Genomic DNA, 19,274 nt, shown 5'->3' on the forward strand with positions numbered 1-19,274 from the left:
GTGGGAGGAAACCTGAGTACCCAGTGGAAACCCACATAGACATGGGAAGAACGTGCAGACTCCACAGACAATGACTCACGCCGGGAATTGAACCTGGGACCCTGGAGCTGTGAAGCAACTTTGCTAACCACTGTGCTACCGTACTGCCCGTGCACTTTGGCAATGTCAGGGTGGCAGTGCCAAGGTGTCAGCCAGGCAGTGCCTGCATTCCAGAGGGAGGGCCAGGGGGCCAACCTGCACTATCCCTGGCCAATCAGGGGCCTATGATGGCCTGAGAGACCCCCGGGTGCCGTTCTGCCTGGTTCATGATGTGTGGACCAGTACTGAACAGCACCCGGCTGTGGCCCCCTGGGGGTGGGGGGGGGGGGGGGGGGGGGGGGTAGATACCGGGTAAGCTTTAAAGCCTACTTCGGCATGCGCCATTTGTTCACGCCTATTTTGGGCAGTGTTCTAATTCCGACGTCTCGCAAGATCTAAGGCCGCCGGAAAACCCGCAGGTGTCCTCTCCTGGGACCTGCCAGCTGCACTGCGTTCTTGCTTCATCTTTTGTACCAGTCTACCATAAGGCACCTTGTCAAAGGCTTTACTGAAATCCATGTAACCAACATCCACCGCCCTCCCCTCATCAATCATCTTTGTTACCTCCTCAAAAAACTCAATCAAGTTAGCGAGGCATGACCTTCCCTTCACAAAACCATGATGTCTATCGCTTATGAGTCCATTTGTTTCACTGTATCTCAGTACACGTGACAATAAAAAAATCCATCCATCTAGTCCATGTGGTGATGGCACTCCTATAATCCTCCTAGATAGGGAGTGCCAGGATATTGCCCAATGATGATGAAAGAACTGTGATATATTTGCAAGTGTGATTGGTGTGCAACATGGAGGGAAACTTGGACATCGTGCTATTCCTGGGCACCTGTTTATCCTTCTAGGTGCTGAAGGTTGCAGGTTTGTGAGCTGTTGCCCAAGAAGCCTATATGAGTTGTTGGAGTACAGCTTATAATTGATATACTGCAGCTACTGTGTGCTAATCATGGAGGGAGTGAGGGATTGAGAAAGTGGATGAGACATCCAAACAAGCGCAGAGTGTGCCTTGTAGATGATGAAAAGGCTTTGGGGATTCAGATGGTGAACCAATCACCACAGAATACCTGCTCTTGTGGTCACATTGTTTTTATAGATTTAGGCCCAGGTAATTCTCTGTGGATTTGACCTTCCCCTTGCATATCAGGGGAAGATTGTTAGACTCTCTTAAGTTGTAGAATGTCATTTCTAGCACTTGTGTGCATAAATGCTATTTGTTACTTATCAACCCAAGCCTGAATCTAGTCTAAATCTTGTTGCATATGGACTACTTCATTATCAGAGGAGCCCCAAATAGCGCTGAACATTGGGCAATCATTAGCAAACCTTACTTCTAGCCTGATGATGGAGAGAAGGACACTGCTAAAACAGCTGACCATGGTTTGTCTGGGACACTGTGAGGAACTTCTGCATAATGGCTTGGGCTGAGATGATTTACCTCCAACAACCACAACTATTTTGCTTTGTGCTACTATAACTCTAGCCAGTGGACATTTTAACCCTTATTTACATTGAATTACATTTTAACCCTTATTTACATTGAATTACATTTTACTCTGGTTTCTTGGTACCACACAAAGTCAAATGTTGCTAGATTTCAAGAGCAGTCACTCTAACCTCACTAATTCTTGCATTAAGTTCTTCTGTCCATGTTTTTAACAGGATTGTAATAAGGTCTAGGTCCTAATGTTCCTGGCAGAACCCAAACTGAGCATGTATGAACTAGTTATTGTTGAGCAAATGCCATTTTTATACCATTGTTGGGGGTTCCATCCATCACTATCCTGATGGAGCAGTAATTGGCTAGATTTGATTAGCTTTTAGTGGCTAGGACATAACTGGGCAATGTTCCACTCTGTAGAGTAGATGCCAGTGTTGTAGATATACTGGAGCAGCTTGGCTGGGGCATGGCTAGTTCTGGAGCATAGATCCTCAGCACTGCAGTCTGAATGTTGTTGGGACCGGTACTGTATCCAGCACTCAGCTATTTCTTGATATCACATGGAGTATATAGAATTGACTGAAACTGGCTTCGGTGATGGTGGAGACCTCGGGAAGAGGGCAAAATGGATCATCCATTGGCCACTTCTGGCTGAAGATGGTGCAAATGCTTCAGCCTTGTTTTTTGCACTCTTGTGTTGGACTCCATCATTATAGGTCCCCAAAGAGACCGATAACTTCAAAAAGAAATGTTGCATTTCCAGTTACTGACTGAAAGGATCACAAGATTTAAAATTTGCAGATATTTACTGTAGCTAACAAACAAAGTAAAAGTAACATTGACTGACCACTATTTTTGGAAGCAACTTAAACCTTAAACTACAGGACAGAAATTCTACATCAAGCTTTTAATATGGCTGATAAAATCCCATTTTGTTAGACTTTACAGTGTCCCTTAAGTAGACATTTCATTATGCAGAAACCCAAGTTATTTCCGACTCCCAGAGGCTTGCTTCCTTTTCCCTTTTCCAGCTGGGTAACATAACTCCAGAACTGACTTTCACGGTGACGGTTTCCTTGAACTTCCTTCCCGAAGTCCAAGCTAGGCGAACCTACCAGCCTCCTTAAAATCCTTACAGATCCAGCCTCTTCAACCTGAGTGTGAGTTCCAACACTGGTGTTAGGAATGTCAGATTTTATAAATAGTTATCATTTAGACTGTTTAATTCTAATACTGAATGGAGTTGGGGTCAAGAATATAGATCTCTGCCTGAATAGAGGGCCTATGTGATTCATATTGCAATTGAGATGGACTTTGAGAGGGGCGCAGGACATTAAAAAAAACATTGTAGTATCAGGTTGCGACTCATTAGGGTCCAGAGTCAATGTTGAGGACTCCAAAGGGCCAGGCCCTCCTGGCGGTATACCATTGTGATGCCTCCTTTGCTAGATTTGCCTGCTGGTGAGACATGACAGGTGGTGATGGAGTGTTTGCTGAATTATATGATTCTGTTAGGTGTTATGAACGCTGCTGATGTTGAATGCAAGGGCATCCCAAATCTCAGAAGGGAACCTCGGAATGCTCGTTCTTAACAATTTAGTTTTGCGATTTGGAGACTTGTTGTGAGAAAAGAGATGAAACCCGGTGAGGAAAGGGGTCGGTCTTGTTGTAACTTATTCAAAAATCAAAACATTTATTAAACTTTAAAAGCTCACAACAAGAATGGCAACAGTAAGGAACAAGATTTACAATTAACTACAATAATGGTTACTCAGACAGCATGCTTAAAATATCGCCCAAATCTAAATCTATCTACTTACCTAAACTCTGAGAATACACCTCTCTCAAAACAACATCCCAGAGGTTTTAACACTATGAGCTAAATCCAGCAAATAATTACCACACAGGACTTGTAGTTTTCTTTTGGGGATAGTTCTTCTAGTTTAGGATAGGGGCTGGTATAGCACAGTGGGCTAAGCAGCTGGCTTGTAATACAGAACAACGCTAGCAGCGTGGGTTCAGTTCCCGTACTGGCCTCCCCGAACAAGCGCCGGAATTTGGCGACTAGGGGCTTTTCATAGTAACTTCATTGGAGCTTACTTGTGACAATAAGCTATTATTGTTATTATTATTATTAATTAAATTAAGGTCTGGTCGAGACAGACTTCTGCTGCTTTCTTTTCTGTACAACATCTTGATTTTGAGAGAGAGCCCTGCAGCTTTGCAACTGGGTATGGCTATAATCTACGATCCTAGACTGCCAGTCTCTACTTTGCTTAACAAAGTATATGTTACACTCTGCTACTAGGCTAATCTGCATCTCACAAGTCCTCAGTGCAGCTTTTGAGTAGTTTTTATCCAATTCTTTACTTTCAATTTCATTACAACTACCTGACATTTGATAAGTCTGTCAGACAGCTCGTCCAGATGTTACTGAGGAGGACTTTTTAGTGTCGACTAAGTTGGATATGCCTTTCTCAGCTTAGGTTGAAGCTGATTGATCTGTCCAGTTTGATTTCTGTTCCTGATGATTGTCACTATTGGCTGAGGGAAGGATTAGGCTGGACTCTGTCATGGCTTCAGTTGACTGGCTTGTTGACTCAGCCAATATGTGAAGAATGATCATTTCAGTTACCTTATGGCAGCTGGCCACCATTAAACCATACTCCAGAAAGAGTAAACATCTTCGATGGAAGACAGGAGAAAACAGAACCTACCCCCACAATAATATAATTAAAACTTCCATTACTGAGAAAAATGTGTGGATTATAAAACTGACGCCCAATTTGCTATTGCCTGCTTTTCAAAATTACAAGTGACTTCAGTATTACATTGTTAAACCAATGCAAATTAGCAAAATGGCATTTGATCCCTGCATATCCTGAACCCGCCAATGTTCGATGCAGAGTCAAGGATGGTAATTTCGAGGAAGCTGGGCAAATTGTCGCAGAATGGGCAAAAATAATAAAGTCGCACACAGTACTTGTACGCACATCTTAGTTTCTGGTTGGAAATCGGCACTGTCCTAACATGACATAAAGTCCACTGCCTGCCATTTCAGTAAGGGTCCATTGCTCAGAAAGAGCTAAAGAAAGTTCAAAATTAACTTTAAATATGGTAATATCAGTATTCTAGATCTTTATGCTTCAAGTCTAATGACTCCACTGGACCTTATGAGCTCCTCACCTCATAGATGCCAACGTCCAGCAATTCCGTTCAGTCCACATAATATTAAGAAATGGTTGAGTTATTTGGACATGGTGAAAACTTTGCTATCTGTTATTATATGCTATATGCCATTAATGCTCTTTTTTATTGTCTCGTGGGATGTGGCCAATTCTGGCAAGGTCAGCATTTGTTGCCCTTGAACTGAGTGGGTTGCCAGGCCATTTCAGAGGATATTTGAGAATCAATCATATTGGCATGGGTCTGGAGTCACATGTAGACCAGACCAGGTAAGAATGGCAGATTTCCTTCCTTAAAGGACATCAGGGAACCAAATGAGTTTTTATGACCATCAACAATAGCTTCATGGTCACTATTATTGAGACTAGCTTTTAATCCCAGATTTTATTAATTGAATTTAAATTCCACCAGCTTTATTGTGGGATTTGAACCCATGTCTGCACAACATTAGCCTGGGCTTCGTTGTTCAGTAATGTTTCCACTGCACTGCCATCTCCCCCGCTGATGACCACAGCTCATTAGTTGCCGTATCAAATTATTCCAGTGCAATTATTATGCTTGCATCTAACTGGCAATATGTAGAATTCAAATACGTCGGAGTCACAAATAGGGGACCAATTCCAATCCAGCAAATCACCATTTAGTGATTAGTTAGTTTCCTATTAGTTTCTTCCCAAGCATCAACAAAATGAATCATCAGCAATATAATCAAATTAATTTTTAATCTTTTTTTAAAATCTTTTTATTGTCACAAGTTGTCTCACATTTTTTACACTGCAGTGAAGTTACTGTGAAAAACCCCTAGTTGCCACATTCCGCCGCCTGTTTGGGTACACAGAGGGAAAATTCAGAATATCCAATTCGCCTTTCGGGACTTGTGGGAGGAAACGGTGCACCTGGAGGAAACCCACACAGACACGGGGAGAACGCGCAGACGCCACATAGACAGTGACCTAAGACGGGAATTCAACCTGGCACCCTGGATCTGTGAAGCAACAGTGCTACCCACTGTGCTACCGAGGTGCCCTCTGGCACCTATTCATCAATAACGGACAAACTAATGAAAAATTTGGGTTCTATCAGACCCAGTTGACCTTTATGCAGGGATGGACAAAAGGGTGGAGTACAGAGAAGATGTGATTGTGAATTTCCTTTGACATGAAAGGGCCTAGAAAAAAACAGAGGTTAATAGGGGTCAAAATGCTCCACAAGTTGGATTCATACGTGACAAAAATATATAATTGTGATTATTGGAGGCCAATCATCATGGCTGAGGACATTGCTATATGAAATTCTCAGGGCAATGCCCTTCATCCAATCATCTTACCTGCTTCATCAATGTCCTTTTCTAAAATATAAGATGAGGGGCACAATTTGACCTGTGGCCCGTCATTCCCAGTGGCTGAACTAGAAGTAGGCATCACTTCCATTTTTCTGTTGGGAGCTGCTCGCCACACGATTCATATGTGACTGGCGGCGGCGGATGTGAGAACAAAGTGCAAGTATGTGGCAGAGGCGGGTTTTCATTGGTGGATCCTGCCGACAGGTAACAATTCAGTAGATCTAGGTGAACTATAAAAGAGCTGTCCGGACAAGCAGGAAGGCTCTGCATCAAGGCCTCAACTTTCTTGTTCACCTTTTTGTCAAGATGACTGAGCCGCCAGTTCTGTACACCCTTCCAACACACGCCCCAGTCTCATCAAACTTCTCCCCCCCATTACCACCCTTCCCCAAAGCATGTGACTTTGTGAGTGATTAGGTGAAATCTAACACATCGACGGGCTGGTATACGTGACAAGGATGCGAGCAGACAAGGGGTTTGTTCAGTTGGCATTTGCCAATTCACTAAATCTCCACTTTCTCCCACAGGACCAACAGATGCTCAACTTGAAGGAACGGACAAGGACAAACAGAGGGGTCCTCATCCCTGCTGAGGAAGAGGCCCTCCAGGTAGGGGGAGACCAGGGCAGCTAAGCCGTAACTGAAGGCGAGGCTGGACTGGCAAGGCATCAGAGTGAGAAAGAATTCAACCAGGTGTTGCCATATGGACACTCAAGGATGTGCAGCTTAGATGGACTAGCCGTGCTAAATTGTCCCTTATTGTCCAAAGGATAGGTGGGGTTGCGGGGGTGGGGGTTGCGGGGGTGTGGGTTGAGGTATGCCTTCTCAGAAGGTTAATGAAACTCAATGGGCCAAATGGCCTTTCTGCACTGTAGGGATTCTGTAGGACCATGTAGGGATTAGTGCTGTGCTCATAGACTCTAGAATCAATTTTTAATTATGAATTTAGAGTACGCAATTCAATTTTTTCCAATTAAGGGGCAATTTAGCCTGGCCAATCCACCTACTCTGCACATCTTTGGGCAGTGGGGCAAAACCCACACTAACACGGGGTGAATGTGAAAATTCCACACGGACAGTGACCCAGATCCGGGATCGAACCTGGGACCTCTGCACCTTGATGCAGCAGTGCTAACCACTGTGCCACCGTGCTGTCCTGGCTGTGTAGAATCTTAATGTGTTTCGTTCAGTTCTCTTTTACAGCGTCCCATAAACCAGACCCCGGGCTTCAGTCTCCAGGAGACCAAAGAGTCCACCTCTAGCTCACCAGTGAATCCCCGGACTCTCTTCCAGCGTCGGTACACTGACCCAAGCCATGGAGGGAACGCATTTAAAATTGGATCCACATTCATGTTAGCACAATGCAGACACATTCCGGCAACCAATGGAGGCTGTGACAGCCGAGAACCCAGTCACCAAAGGACTTATTGAGGAACAAGCCACTGCTGGAGCCAGGCCGCAACAAATGTACTAGAAATGCAGCAGAGGTAAGGGAAACATATTGCAGAGATGCCAGCTGTTATATACAGCTTTGCACGGCTTATGGAGGAATCCATGCACGCCACGAGTTCTGTCATGTCTCGGGCATATGAGCATATGGTTTCCTCCATGGAGAGGTTGACGACTGCCATGGAGAGCCATATTGAGCAAGCAGCCCGTGTGTGCTCTGACCTGCACTAGCTATGGGCTCCACACAGCAGCAGTTATTTGAGAGAGGGGGGAGGCATCTAGACCTCGTCCCAAGTGTCTCTTCTCCTCAGGGAGACACAGCGGTGTCATTGCGCACCTAGATGGACAATGAGCAGGCGCCAGCTGACTTGAGGGCTCTCAGGGCACTTGCAGGATGATCAGCCTCTCCTCATTCCCTTTGCCATTGACACCATTGCCTTGAGTAGGCATGATCAAAGAGGTTATCCTTGCAACCATGCAGGACAGCTGAGTAGGCCCAAGACCTCAAGGCCCCAGACTTCCAGAGAATGCAGGCCAAAGGCATCACAGGCAGTGAGTTATCACACTCAGCGGCCTACCCCAACTCAGTTGCTGTTGTCGGGGTCACTTTAAGAAGCAGTGGTAGGAAAAGAAAACTTAAGAATATGTGAGAGCACAAAGGTGGCATGCGTGTTTTTCCGAAATTCACTGTGTCACAACTAAATATTGTGCATTACATTTTCATTTTATTCATGTGTACATCATTATCCTTTTCAGGAACTTGATTAGTCAGAAACCTAACTATACTGGCATGCCTAATGGTTGGCACTCAGTGATGGCTGCAGGGGAACGTAAAGGCTGTAGGGGCTGGTTTAGCACAGGGCTAAATCGCTGACTTTGAAAGCAGACCAAGGCAGGCTAGCAGCACGGTTCAATTCCCGTACCACCCTCCCTGAACAGGCGGCGGCATGTGGCGACTAGGGGCTTTTCACAGTAATTTCATTTGAAGCCTACTTGTGACAATAAGCGATTTTCATTTCATTTCATTTTCTCCTTTTTATTCAGTGTTAAGGAGATTTTCTGAGATTATGTTCCACAGGGATAATTGAACTACCGTATGCCAAGTCAAGGACCTGTAATGAAGGGGTGCATTTTTCAGGGTGGATGGATTACTTATCCCCCAGGCCCAAAAGTCCATCAGCACATCACGACCAGAAATCCAGCTGCCCCACAGCTATAATGTGTTGGGGACAGCCTTAATTATTTTAAGTGAAACCTCCACCACCCAGAGTCCTGCCCTAGATTGGCTGGCAGATCTGTGGTCGCAGCAGTTCTAAGATCGAGTAGTGGGTCCTGCTGGGATTGCAAGCAGTCTCTCAAAATGGAATGCCATGGGCCCTAAAGCTCCAGTGAGTCCAGGGTGTTTGGATGGGCCTGATTGGCAAACCCTGGGGATGGGGTGTGGTCAGTTTTAGATGCTAGGGAGGGAGTGATAAAGTGGGGTATGATCTTGGGGGTAGCGGGGGGATGCCCCCAATGGGCATAGGGGAATCACCAAGAGGAGGTATTCCCCCCCGCCCCTCCTCCCGGTCTGTCAGCAGCCAAGGCAGCTCACCATTCCTCAACATGCTGAAAAATTGCAGCAGAAACAGATTGAAGCCTTCAAATGGCAGTTAAATGGTCACTTAAGGATCTTAATAACCCAATGGGTGAGCAAGCTGTCTGATGCCTTACCCACTCCCGCATAAAATGGAACACAAGTCAGGCAGAGGGTGGAAAGGCGGCAGGGTGGCTACTGCTTTCTTTTACGTGAACCCCGCCTTTAAATACACTGGCAGTGGACCGCAAAATTCAACTGGATGGAGCAGCTTCTGAGATCCCTGTCATGATGCACTGCTTGACATATGCCCACTGGCGCATCAGTTGACCTGGGTAACAGTCTTCAGTAGCAAGTGTATGATAGATTTCCAATCCCCTTGCTATTCAAAGTGGGAGAGTATGCAGGTTCAGGGGTAACTGCGGTCGAGGAAGGCTGGCAGGCAGGGCTGGTAGACACCCTGAGCAGGCAAACTATCTTGGCAATGGGACCATGGTCAAGTAGATTCCTCGATCATGGGTGAATCTTGTGGATATGAGATTGTCCCTGGATTGAGGGTTATGGCACATAAATGATGCTTTTTGTCAAAATGGCATGGACCTAAAGGTTCTGAACAAAATCACACTGCTATATTAATCATGGATTGGCAATACTCAAGTTGACAATATGTAGTTCAAGTTAGAAGCTGCGGCAAATCTTAAATTCAGTGCGAAATGTGCTCTTTCATTTTTCTTATCTGGTTTGCAACTGGATGAGAACACACAAGTATGCAAGATGGAAGTTTTTCCAAGTTACAGTTTAACCAAACTGTAGTGATCTTTACATGGTTATGTACAGAAGGGGCTGATGGGAAATGGAAAGACCACTAGAGGGCAGCACTGGCGGGTATAAAGGGCTGCTAGTGTGGTCAGGCCTAGTTGTAGTGTATGGAAAAGTTGTAACCTTTCTACTAGTATAGTTCTTAAAGTAAGAGCTCACGCAGTTATTTAAGTTGTGTTACTCAATAAACTTTATGTAAAACTTCAGGACGACTTTGAGCCTTCTTCCAAAAGCCTTTGCTGTAACTGAATTGAGTAGCACATGTTACCTGCCATACAGGTAACAAAACACAAAATTAGTGTCTGACAGGTCTGTGAGCTTACAAGTGGAAACTTTAGAATACTGATAATGGTACCATAAACACAAGCAAAGCAAACAAACATGAAGTAATCTGAAAATCAATTTTGTTCAAAGTTTTTAACTAGAGTAAAGTTGGAGCTCAGCGGATTGTTCAGTTTTGTGGCAGACCTGATTAGTTAATTTCAGATGCAATTTGGATACATTTTCAAAACTGTAAACAGTCGCACTTTAGTAGAGGCCAGCGCAAGGGTTAAAGGTCACAACCAACACTAGATTACTACCTGCATGTCATGCAATGCATACAAAGCTGCTCTTACATTCCTTTATATTGGTTTAAAATTACATCTTCCCAAAGTATACAACAATTTATTGCAGTGACAGAGCTCGAGACTGATAAGGACTTTTAAAAACGTGACATAATATTCATTTGAGCATTTTGCTCATAGAGCCGTTTCAAATTTCTGTTCTCTTTCTGGGCTGTAAGGAGTCCCATGGAAGAGGGAATAGTCAGGGGTTTGGGGGAGTACCCACGTGTGGGTGTGGTTATGTGAAATAGTTGCCCGATAGTTAATTCTTCTAACTTCTTTTGGTTAACTATTGGTGTAACACAGTTGGCACCATCCGAAGTTTGAGATTTAAATTGCATTTTTGGATGGCTTCTCCAGGGCAGTTTCCCAGGGGAAGTTTGCAGTTCCGGGCAAGTGCTATGCACGCCTTATCTATGAATTTCTTGGGTGGGGAGAATGTGCATATGCAGGGTGGAAAATGCTAGGGAGGGGAATCCCGAGCTCATCTTTGGGGTATCCCCCGTACGATGCCCTGGAGCTCGGAAATTACGGCCTGTTTTTTGTTTTCTTAGTGTTTTTGAGTTTGTCTCAATTTCTTTGAAGCAGCTTGTCATATTTTTCAGCATGTTATAGGGTTTTAAAAAAATATTCTTGTTAAGGCATTAATGTATGTAAACATGCAACACAACCAAAACCAAAAAGAGAACAGACAGGAAATCTCATAACAAATAAATACCACCTCCCTCCCCCCTCCCGGCCCCCACTGCTAACGTCTTAACTATCCTTGAAGAAGTCGAAAAACAGCTTCGATCTCAGGACAAACCGCTCCACGGACCCTCTCAAGGCAAACTTGATTTTTTCCAGCTTAAGGAATTCCGCGAGGTCTCTCACCCACACGCCCGGCTTGGCGACCCTGAGTCCCTCCACTCCAGCAAAATCCATCTCCGGGCTATCAGGGGGGCAAAGGCCAAGGCGTCAGCCTCTCACCCCCTGGACTCCCGGGTCTTCCGACTCCAAAAACCGCCATTTCTGGATTTGGGACATCCTTCACCTTCAGTATCTCGGACATAACGTCAGTGAACCCGTACCAGAATCCCTTCAGTTTCAGACAAGCCCAAAACATGTGGACATGATTTGTGGGCCTTCCCATGCACTGCCCACACCTATCCGCCATTGTCCCCACACCTTCAGGGCCACTATCACCACCGGGCTTGTGGAGTACCTGGCCAGCGAGAATGGCAGAGGCGCCGTCAACAATGCCCCTAAATTAGTGTTCTTATAAGAGACTGCCTCCATCTGCTCCCCCGCTGCCCCCTCCCCCACTACCCACTTCCTAACCATGGCTATATTAGCTGCCCAGTAATAATTCATTTAAATTTGGCAAGGCCAGCCTGCTACCACCCCCCCCCCCCCACCCCCTCCCACACGTCCCAGTTCCAACAACACTTTCTTAACTCGTGGGGACTTCCCCACCCACACAAACTCCGAAATCAAGGCATTAATTTTCCGAAAAAAGGCCTTTGGAATAAAGATCAGAAGGTTCTGAAAACCAAATAAAAACCTCAGATGCCCCCTCATTTTCACTCTCTGCATCCACCCCACCAGCGACAGCGGGAGCACGTCCCATCTCTTAAAATCCACCTTCAGTTGCTCTACCAACCATGCCAGATTCAATTTGTGTAGTTGTTCCCATCCCCGCACCACCTGGATGCCCAGATACCAAAGTTTGTCCCCACTACTTTAAACGGCAGCTTGCCCAGCCTCCCCTCCTGTCCCCTTGCCTGGATCAGGAAGACCTATCTCTTCCCCATGTTTAACGTTTACCCGGAAAACCATCGGAATTTATCTAAGATGCTCATGGTCCCCCCCACCCCCGATACCTCTTCCAGCACAAGCAATTCATTACTACGTGCTTACACAGAGACATCAGCTATGTCCATAACAGGTTGATCAGGTACTTTGGTGTCTGCAGGCTTCTCAGTACACCGGATGGACCACACGCATTATCAGGCAAAGCGTAGGGTGGAGGGGTTTGCCTCCTCATCAACTCCGCCTGGTACTCGGATGTGGCGACTGACCTAGTGCACCCCAGACCTGGAATACCTGACTGTGAAGTGCTGCCCATACTACTTTCCATGGGAGTTCACTTCAGCCATTGTCACAGCAATCTATATCCAACGAAAGGTACTGGATGAATTGTATGCAGCTGTAAATAACAATGAAACAGAACACCTGAAGACCTTGTTGATCATGGACGGTGCCTTCATCCAGGCCAACCACAAGAGTGGACTGCCAAAATTCCACCAACACATCTCCTGTCCCACTAGGGGCACCAACATCCTCGACCACTGCTACATAAACATCAAGGAGCCTACCGAACCATCCCCGGACAGTATTTCAGAAAATCGGACCATAAGACGGTGTTGCTTCTCCCGGTAGATACTTAAGCGGGAGAATCCAGTTAAGAAGGTTGTGGAGTGCTGGTCTAAGGCAACAGAAGAGCTCCTATGTGACTACTTGGAGTCAGTGGACTGGTCCATATTTAAGAACTCAGCGACCATCCAAAACGAGTATGCCATCACCGTCACAGACTTCATCAGCAAGTGTGTAGAAGACTGCATACCAAAGAAAGTAGTTATGTTTCCCAACCAGAAACGATGGCTTAATCGGGATATTGACTCCCTACTGAAGGACAGGTCTGAGGCATTCAAGTCAGGTGACCCTGACCTACACAAGAAATCCAGGTACAACCTCCACAAAGTTAACAGGGATGCTGAGAGACAATATCAGACCAAACTAGAGTCACAGACTAACGTCACAGACTCTTGTCAGTTGAGGCAAGGCTTAAACAACATAACGGGCTACAAAGCGAAGCCAAGCAGATTTTCCGGCAGCAGCGCACCCCTCCCCGATGAACTCAATGCATTTAATGCCTGGTTCGAGCAGGAAACCATTAAACTGCTGTCAACTGCCCCAGCAGCTCCGGACACATCCATACCCACTATCGCAGCTTCCAAAGTCAGATTGGCCTTCATGAAAGCGAACCCTCGCCCTCGGAAGGCGATGGGTCCTGATGGGGTTCCTGGTCATGCACTCTGATCCTGCGCAGACCAGTTAGCAGATGTGTACGCAGACATCTCCAACCTCTCCCTACTCCATTCCGAGGTCCCCACCCGTTTCAAGAAGACTACCATCATAGTGGTGCCAAAGAAGAGCCAGAAAACGTGGCACAGCGACTATGGTCCGGTGGCCTTGACATCGATCATTATGAAGTGCTTTGAGAGGTTGGTCATGAGGCACATCAACTCCATATTCCCAGAATGTCTAGATCCACTGCAATTCGCATACCGAACCTAGTGGAGTGGTATAACGACAACAATCTCTCTCTCGCTTCCGGTGACGGCCATGGAAGAGTAGGTCACACATTTGATAGGTCCCGCCTGTGACGGACTTTTGGACCTTTTTCACCCACTGTTTTCCGGATTTTATGGGATAAATCGGTGAAGAGTGAGACAGTAAGGAGAAATCCCCCTCTGTTGTATGGAGAATTGGACCAGAAGTGGCCGTGTGAGACAGCAAAGTCCTATAAGGAAGACACGAGCAAGGTTGGAAACGCGGGAAAGCATGGCGGAGAAGCAGGGCCGCAGGGAGATGGCACAGTGGTCGATGGAGCAGCTGGTGAAGTTTTTCGAAGATTGCTCGTCAAGCTGAAGAAGGACACGCTGGACCCGATTAAGGCGTCGATTGATTAAGTTATGCAGAGTCAAGAGACCCCCTGGAGGGCGATCCAGCAGGTGGAGAAAAAGGTGTCTGAGCACGAGGAGTACATAACCGTGCTGGAGACCAACGTGGAGATGATGAACGACAGCCAGAAAAGAATGCAGGAGAAGCTGGAGGACCTGGAGAACAGGTCCAGGAGGCAGAATCTTAGAATTGTCGGTCTCCCTGAAGGCAGTGAGGGATCGGATGCGAGGACTTACGTGATGGACATGCTGGAGACGTTGGTGGCTGAGGCATTCCCTCGGCCCCTGGAAGTGGATAGAGCGCACAGAGCCTTCGCGAAGAAGCTCCGAGCGAAAGAGGCGCCGAGGGCCATGGTGGTACGTTTACACCGTTTCCTGGACAAGGAACACATTCTGCGCTGGGCCAAGAAGGTATGGAGCAGCAAATGGGAGAACTGTGAGCTGCGCATTTATCAGGGCCTGGGTGCGGATCTGGCCAAGAGGCGAGCTGGGTTTAATCGGGCTAAAACAACCCTCTTTAAGAAGGGGGTGAAGTTAGGGATGCTGTACCCAGCCCATCTGTGGGTCTCACATGAGGAACGGGACTTCTACTTTGAAACACCAGACGAAGTATGGACTTTATTAAAGAGGCTGGAGGCGAATTAAAAGACACTGAAGTCTTGGAGAAGTACTGCGGCGGCAATTTGTTGTGCTGGGTCGTATAAATATAAGTAGTGCTATGTGTAATAAGGGCCTGTTTGGATGGCTGAAGGTAACTTTGTCTTGCAGGGAGCTGGTTAGAGGAGGGATGGACTTTGAGGTTGGTTCTGCTTTTTGGGTGATTATTTTTCTAAAGTGGTTGTTTCTTCCCTGTTGTTTCTGATGTTTGTTTACTGGGGAATGTGATGCTTTTAAAGTGTTTGTCCATGTAGGGGGAGAGGGGAGAGAACAATGGGGAGACACACTGCTTGGTGCCAGGGGCGGGCGCTATCAAGTCAGCTGACTCTCGGAAGCGCAGTGGGGGGTGAGCAGGTGTTAACCTGGAATTTGATTTGAGGAGTTGGGTTTCTAGTGTTGTTGCTGGGCGGGGGTGGGGGGGTGGAGAAGGGAGAGTGGGGAGGGGAGCTGCTTTGCTGACAGGGGAGGAACTGCTACTAGGGGACGAATGGAAGGTCGGGAACGGCGCCTGCCCGAGGGGAGGGGGGCGCTCGAGGAGGCGGAGGGCGTGGATTAGAGGCTGGCCTAAAAAGGGTGATCGCTAGTCGCGGGGGGGGGGGGGGGGGGGGGGGGGGTGCTGGAAGCCCCCTGACCAGTCTGATTACATGGAACGTCAGAGGGCTGAATGGGCCGGTCAAGAGGGCACGCGTGTTTGCGCATTTAAGGGGGCTGAAGGCAGACGTGGCAATGCTACAAGAGACACATCTAAAGGTTACAGACCAGACGAGATTGAGAAAGGGGTGGGTTAGCCAAGTATTCCACTCAGGGCTAGACTCAAAGTCCGGGGGGGTAGCGATCTTGATCAGCAAACAAGTGGCATTCGAGGCAGGGAGAATCGTGTCAGGCAAGGGGGGTAGGTACATAATGGTGAGTGGGAAGCTGGAGGGGGTGTGGGTGGTACTCGTGAACATATAGACATAACCTGATTATGGGAGGAGACTTTAACACAGTCATTGATCCGGAATTAGACCGGTCAAAATCCAGGACAGGGTGGAGGCCGGCTGCGGCAAAGGAATTGAAGGGGTTAATGGAACAGATGGGGGACCCATGGAGGTTTGCACGGCCAAGGGCAAAGGAGTTTTCCTTTTTCTCACAATCCCACAAGGTATACTCTCGCATCGACTGTTTTGTTCTGAGCAGGGCGCTAGTACCGGAGGTGGTGATACTGTGTACTCGGCAATCGCAGTGTCGGATCATGCCCCGCATTGGGTGGATTAGGTTGGAGAGAGGGCAACGCCCGCTGTGGAGACTGAGTGTGGGGTTGCTAGTGGACGAAGCGATCTGTGGGTGGGTTAACAAGTCCATCTAGAACTGCCTGGAAACAAATGATACGGGGGAGGTCTCTGCAGCGACGGTTTGGGAAGCTCTGAAGGCAGTGGTCAGAGGGGAATTAATCTCGATACAGGCCCACAGAGAAAAGGCGGAATGGGCTGAGAGGGATAGATTAGTGGAGGAGATATTCCAGGTGGACAGGAGATACTGGGAGGCCCCAGACGCGGGGCTACTGAGGGAGCGGCGGAGGTTACAGGTGGAGTTTAGGATGTTGACCACAGGGAAAGTGGTGGAACAGTTGAGGAAGGCAAGGGGGGCAATTTATGAGTACGGGGAAAATGTAAGCAGAATGTAGGCGCACCAGCTCAGGAAAAGAGAGGTGGCCAGGGAAATGAAAATGAAAATCGCTTATTGTCACGAGTAGGCTTCAAATGAAGTTACTGTGAAAAGTTCCTAGTCGCCACATTCCGGCGCCTGTTCGGGGAGGCTGTTACGGGAATCGAACCGTGCTGCCAGCTTGCCTTGGTCTCCCTTCAAAGCCAGCGATTAGCCCAGTGAGGTAAAGTAAAGAGTAAAGAGTAGAGGTGGGAATATTGGGAATATTGTCCTGGACCCAGCGGGGGTGAACAAGGTATTTAAGTAAATATAGTAAATTATATGAATCGGAACCCCCGGCTGGGGGGAGGGGATGAGGCAGTTTTTGGATATGTTGAGGTTCCCAAGGGTAGATGAGTATCTGGAGAAAGGGCTGGGAGCCCCAATTGAGATTGAGGAAATAATCAAGGGGCTGGAGGGCATGCAGTCGTGCAAGGCCCTGGGGCCTGACGGCTACCCGGTGGAATTCTATAAGACGTTTTCAGAGATATTGAGCCCACTGCTAGAGAGGATATTTAATGAAGCAAGAGAGAAGGGAGTCCTCTCCCAACAATGTTACAGGCCACGATTTCATTGATCGTGAAACGGGAGAAGGATCCGGTGCAATGCGGATCATACAGGCCAATTTCTCTACTGAATGTGGATGCCAAACTGCTGGCTAAGATATTGGCCACAAGGATAGAGGACTGTGTTCCAGAGGTGATAGGGGAAGATCAGATGAGACTAATCTATTCCACTGATAGTGGAAGACCAGACAAGATTTGACAAGGGCAGGCAACTCGAGGCCAATGTTTGATGGCTTTTGAATGTTATTATGATGCCCTCAGAAGGAGAGGAGGTGGAGGTGGTGGTAGAGATGGATGCGGAGAAGGCTTTTGATCGGGTGGAGTTTGGTGAGGGCTTTATTGACTGGGTGCATTTGCTCTATCAGGCACCAGTAGCGAGTGTGCATCAGAACCGGCTGAGGTTGGGGTACTTTAAACTACACCGAGGGATGAGGCAAGGGTGCCCCCTTTCCCCGTTACTGTTTGCTCTGGCCATACAGCCATTGGCCATGGCATAAGAGCCTCTAGAAACTGGAAAGGGCTGGTTCCAGGGTGGGGGGTGGGTGGGGTGGGGTGGGGGAGTGGAGCTCCGGGTCTCGCTTTACGCAGATGAATTGCTCTTGTATATTTCAGACCCGTTGGGGGGGATGGGGGAAGTAATCTTGGGGGAATTTGGCAATTTTTCGGGGTATAAATTGAACATGGGGAAAAGCGAGATGTTCGCGATCCAGGCAAGAAGACAGAAGAGACTGGGAGAGCTGCCGCTTAGATTGATAGGGAAGAACTTTTGATATCTGGGAATCCAGGTGGCCCGAGAATGGGAGGCACTAAATGATAGTTAAACCTATCCCGGTTGGTAGAACAGATGGAAGGGGACTTGAAGAGATGGGACATGCTCCCTTTATCACTGGCAGGGAGGGTATAGACCGTGAAAATGACGGTCCTCCCCAGATTTCTGTTTGTCTTTCAGTGCCTCCCCATCTTCATCCCAAAGGCCTTTTTCAAGAAGGTGAATAAGGTTATTTCAGGCTTTGTGTGGGCGAGTAAAACCCCGCGAGTGATGAAAGTGTTGCTGGAGCGCAGTCGGGGGGAGGGTGAGTTGGCTCTGCCAACTTCTGCAATTACTTCTGAGCGGCTAATATAGGCATGATCAGGAAGTGGGTAGTGGGGGAGGGGTCGGCATGGGAGCGGATGGAGGCGGCGTCATGCAAAGACACCAGTTTGGGAGCGCTGATAACAGCTCCTGTTCCGTTCTTGCCGGACTGATACTCCACAAGTCCGGTGGTGGTGGCAGCTCTGAGAATCTGGGGGCCATGGAGGAGATGTAAGAGAGTGGAGGGAGCTTTGGTTTGGACCCCGATTTATAATAATCATCAGTTTGTACCGGGCAGGCTAGATGGTGGGTTCCGGAGTTGGCAAAGGGCAGGAATTAGAAGGATGGGGGATCTATTTATCGACGGGAGCTTTCCCAGCTTGAAAGCCTTGGAGGATGAATTTGAATTAGGTATTTGCAGGTGTGAGACTTCCTGAGAAAACAGGTGCCGGCCTTTCCGCTGCTGCCGCCACGGGGGATTCAGGATAGAGTAGTTTCCAGTACCTGGCTGGGAGAGGGCAAGGTTTCAGATATTTACCAGGAGCTTTCGGAGGCGGAGGAAACTCCGATGGAGGAGCTGAAGGGCAAGTGGGAGGACGAGCTAGGATAGATAGAGGCGGGGCTATGGGTGGATGCCCTAAGCAGGGTTAATACCCCTCATCATGTGCCAGGCTCAGCCTGATACAATTTAAGTTAGTCCACCGGGCACTCAGACAGTGGCTAGGATGAGCAGGTTTTTCGGAGTAGGAGATAGGTGTGCGAGGTGCGCGGGAAGCCATTCAAATCATGTCCACATGTTTTAGGCATGCCCGAAGCTGAGAGGGTTTTGGCAGGGTTTTGCTAAGGCAATGTCCACGGTGCTAAAAACACAGGTAGTGCCGAGTCCGGAGGTAGCAATCTTTGGAGTGTCAGAAGAGCCGGGAGTTCAGGGGGCGAAAGAGGCCGACGTCTTGGCCTTTGCCTCCCTGGTAGCCCAGAGACGGATCTTGTTAATGTGGAGGGACTCAAAGCTCCCGAGTGTAGAGACCTGGGTTAGTGACATGGCTGAGTTTCTCAGTCTC

General features: G+C 47.7%; 1 protein-coding gene across 1 annotated transcript in view; it reads left to right on the plus strand.

Moving 5' to 3' along the window:
• The first annotated feature begins 7,526 nt into the window (after window positions 1–7,526).
• si:ch211-22i13.2 (uncharacterized protein LOC553945 homolog) overlaps window positions 7,527–19,274 on the plus strand; it is a 66,100-nt gene continuing 54,352 nt past the window's right edge. The window contains exon 1 of the mRNA XM_038810806.1: window positions 7,527–7,545. The gene's annotated coding sequence lies outside the window, so the exon portion shown is untranslated. The remainder of the gene's footprint in view (window positions 7,546–19,274) is intronic.

This window comes from Scyliorhinus canicula, chromosome 1, assembly GCF_902713615.1.
Source record: "Scyliorhinus canicula chromosome 1, sScyCan1.1, whole genome shotgun sequence".
Taxonomy (NCBI): Eukaryota; Metazoa; Chordata; class Chondrichthyes; order Carcharhiniformes; family Scyliorhinidae; genus Scyliorhinus; species Scyliorhinus canicula.